At 39.1% G+C, this 4,301-nt stretch overlaps 1 pseudogene; it reads right to left on the bottom strand.

Annotated features, from left to right (window-relative positions):
* Positions 1-233: 233 nt before the first annotated feature.
* On the bottom strand, positions 234-1,691 carry LOC114038415 (annotated as a pseudogene).
* Positions 1,692-4,301: the final 2,610 nt, after the last annotated feature.

The raw sequence follows: 4,301 nt of genomic DNA, 5'->3' as shown, positions 1-4,301 counted from the left end.
TCTGTTGGAATTTTGAACCATCTGCAAAGAGTGCAGATACAGAAAGATAAAACAAAGTTCACTATGATTAGAATATTTTTAAGTCTTTAGACACTTTCCAGATGTATATATGGTAGAGTCCTCTCCCACTCCAAACCCCACCAAAACCCAAATGGGGAATCATCCCCCTTCCTGCTGAGCCCCAACAGAGTTTGTTCACTGAATAGTTCATCATTTTCTTGATTCCTTTTTTCTTACTGCTCCTCTTCCTCTTCCTCTTCATCATCATCAACATCATCATAGCAATATGAAATCTCCTAGGGGGCCAGTGAAGAGGTTGGGAGGTTTGATCTCACTGAGGGAGTGTGTCAACTGGTGCCATTTTTAGTTACTGTCTTTAAAATCCACAAATTTATGGTTCTGTGTAGCGAGGGGGTATTTGTATCTCATTGATGTCCACATGGATGTGCTCTACTGTTGATTCATGAGGCATCAAGACATGAACAGTTCTGAAGAGATAACTGAATGGATTATACAAGAGGTTGATAAAAGAGGCAGCATAGGGGTCTGCATAACACATCACTTGACTGGCAAAAAGCGTCTGCCTTGAGCCACTCTGGAAAAGATTTCTCATCATCCCATAGCACATGTCTATGTCATGAGTTACTTTCTTAATTTGTCTCTGATTGGAGCTGATATCTGGACACTCGTTACTGTTACTGTCCAGATGCTTATAGAGTTCTGCCTGAAATATATCCAAGCTCTGCAGCTCCTCAGAAAGTAAATTTTTGTCAGTCTAGATGTGCAGCTCCTGTGCCAATTCGGGAATCGCAAGGAAAGTATGCCATCTTGTTTCTTTGATTTCAAGATATAACCCAAAATGTGGTTTCCAATGTACAGAACATCCTTGCCCTTGGCCCCTAGTAGGTGCCAGATAGTATCAGATAAACCTCCTGAATAGACAATTCCATGATGGAAGGGGCCTGTGTAGAAGCCAATCTTTAGCTTGCTAGTTTTAGTGTCCACCTGCCTCAGGACTGTACCTTTTCCAAAGAACAGTGGTTTTCATGCATCCACAAGGATTGAATTAAAATAGGACTGGCATGGTCAATGTGAGCTCCCTGGCTTTGGGCCATGCAGGAAATCAAACAAGTAAGTCATAATTTTATCAGTATATGTATGTTCACTATTTGTAGCAAAAATACTCTTCCTACTTCCTTCCTTCAGCTTTAGAAGTGTTCAGAATGTAAAATCTCTCTGTGTCGTCTTGCTGGATAGATTTATTTAGATACTGTTCCCTAGTTGCAGGTTCCCTTATGAAGTTAAATCTATGTGCACATATCAGGAAGTTTCCATAGACATCAACTTTCAGCCAAGTTCCCATATAGTGTGTCAAAGACCAGTCCTCTGGTAGGGAATGTAGAATCATAGATGAAATTGAGCAGCTCCTGGGGGTATCCAATGGAAACTAATCTCTCAACCATCAGGTCAAAACCAAGAGATTCATACTCTGGGGATTTATACACAGCTGGTGTGTAATCCATATCAAAACCAAAACACTTTATCTTTTCCATGGCTAACAACCTGTTCACAAACACCCACTTACAGGCTTCTCTCTGATACTTTTTCAGTGCATGCCTGTCCATGTTAGCCAGAATCACTGATGTGTTTTATAACCAATCACTCCAGGAGGTAGTCATCTTTTTTAACATATACAGCCCCTCCAAAGAGCAGAAAACCCAAAACACAACTGTTGCAGCTCCTCTGTTGCCTTCTGGCCCCTCTTTCTACTTATTTGCTTGCTCAGGGACCCTCCTCCATAGCATAGCATAGCAGTGCACTTAGCTTTCTCTCAGTTAATCAGAAGTCATATCTCCCTCAGGCAACGTGATACACAGGATTATCCTTCTGCAACACACTCTATCAAAGTTGCATCTATATGATATCACAGAAAAATAAGACCAATTTTTCACATTTGTATTGATTAAGTTGGCCATCCTCCTCCTAAAATCACACTGTCTTATCCTTAACTTATTGTATAGGTCTATTCTCTAGAGAAAACAAACAAAACAAAAACATAGCAGTAATATGGTATTTTATTTCTAGACTAAAGTTTAAGATTTAGAAATAATAGAATCTTGGTTTGAGAGGGAGTATATTGAAGCATTGGTTGAAATATATTTCCCTGAATAACTGTGGATTCCATCAAGAGGATTTTAAATTGAAAATGGAGGGGAAAAAACCCACCTCCATACATCTGTCAATACAGATATACAAAGTATATCAATTATTGCATAGGAAGAAAAATATCATCAGAGAAAATCGATAATTCATAGGAGATTACATCCAAGAAGAGGGGCAGTAATACAACTCAGTACCTTAGTTACATCTTCAAAATGGACATACTATAGGCAGCAATGTAAAGGAAATTGTGACTTTATAGGCATCACTGAGATGTGGTATTACTTGTGTGACCAGAATGTGTTTCCATAGAGATATATCATATTCAGTAGGAGCAAATTTAACAAAAATTGTGGTAAAATAGCATCAATGAATGGAACAAACATTTGTTAAGCACTTGTACTCTGCTAAGCACTACAGATACAAATAGAAGAAAGAAAGACAGTCCCTGTTCTTAAGAAGTTTATATGATGTTAAGGGAAGATAAAGGTGAGCTGCAGTTGGATCTACAGTGGGAAGGAAAGGGTATGACATGTTTGAGATACAATCATAAAGTGCCTGAATCCAGACAAAATAAGGTAAAAACTTACCTATCAGAGCTCAGGGTGCCCCTGCAAAGAATCTGTTCCAATGGGAAGAGTAAGAAAACAAGAATGCAAGGCAGTATAATTTGAAAACATTGTAAACAAAGACAATCTATTCAGTGAATTCTTATTATTCTCAGCTAAATAATATCCTATAATACTTTCCCCATGTGGTTCATGAACTTTTAAGGCAGGGAGTCCAGTGATTCTTAAATTATCTCTTCTCATTCTGTTTCTGTATTCTCTCCACTCTACTGCATTATAGTATATATCTCACATTCTTCCAATTTTTTGGCTTTTCACTTTATTCTATTATTTATTGTTTTGTCAATGATTTTTTTAGCTCTTTGTATTTCATTCTATTTTTTAGATTGACTACTACCTGGGAAGGTTTCCCTGTTTATCACCTAAGTTGGTTATTCTCCTTGTAAGTCTCACCCTACCCCCCCAGGGTTTCTAATTTTACTACTTATCTCTTCTGTCATTTCTTTTCATTCATCCTGAATCTTGTGACTAATCCCTTCTGGAATTTTATCTTAGAATTCTCTTAGCTTATAGTATACATTCAGCATTATTAATGGTTTTCTAATGTAGCTACTGTCCCAAAGCCCATTGGTATGGGACTTTCCCTTCATTGGTTAAGATGAATGCCCTTCTCTGCATGAGGGGCAGAATTGAGTTGACAAGAGTGAAGGGAGCTTCAGTTCTCAACCTGTCCCCTTTGGGACTCTTAAAGCTTCAAGTTTTTGAGCTTTGAGTCACTTCAGGTGCTTTTGACTTTCAGCACCAAGAGGAAACATGGAAGAGGCCAACGCCACATTAGGTTACTGATAGAAAAGACTTTGGGAAGACATGAGAGGACCTGGCAGTCTCTGTCTCCCTGTTCCCAGTTTGCTACACTAGAGACTGCAGGGGGTTTCCCTTTGGGTGAAAATAATCTGTCATGCTCATGATCTGATTTATATATTCTGCTAGGTATACCTTCTCTGATTTCTATTTTTCTGTGATTTGGATAAATGGGTTATTTTGCTATTCACTATGTGTGTTCATTGTGAAACTAGTATATGGTGGAATGAAGTCAATCCTTGGATATAGAACTTGGGGACCTGCTTTCCCCCAACCATAACGACAAAGCAATCAGAAGTTAGCTTGAACCCAATTTTATTCCCCTAGATGAGGAAGTGGATATGTATACTTCTAGCTGTCCCTCCCTCTAAGGAGAGCACAGCAGCCTTTGACCCCAACTTTCAACTTCTCCTCTTGGCAGGAATTAAAGTCCTCTTTGGAGAAGATGGTGGTTGAGAGACTAGAGATGTCCATTCTGCCTCCCTTAGAGCTATACACAATTATAGGCCTCACCATATATGGTCTTCTCTAAATAGATGTTTATGTATTTCTTTCTGACCTCTACTGGGCCTAGCTGGTAATGGGCCCCCAACTTGCTGTTTCTCTTAAACTTTTCATTATTCTTCTGTTGTTGGGACCACTACTGCAAAAATCCTTTAGGGACAGGCTGGTAGTGTAAGGGTAAGTAGTGTGCCTGGTACCCTTGCCCTT

The sequence above is a fragment of the Vombatus ursinus genome, unplaced genomic scaffold, assembly GCF_900497805.2.
Source record: "Vombatus ursinus unplaced genomic scaffold, bare-nosed wombat genome assembly UNPS02011014.1, whole genome shotgun sequence".
NCBI lineage: Eukaryota > Metazoa > Chordata > Mammalia > Diprotodontia > Vombatidae > Vombatus > Vombatus ursinus.
This window is presented reverse-complemented; position numbering and strand designations above follow the sequence as displayed.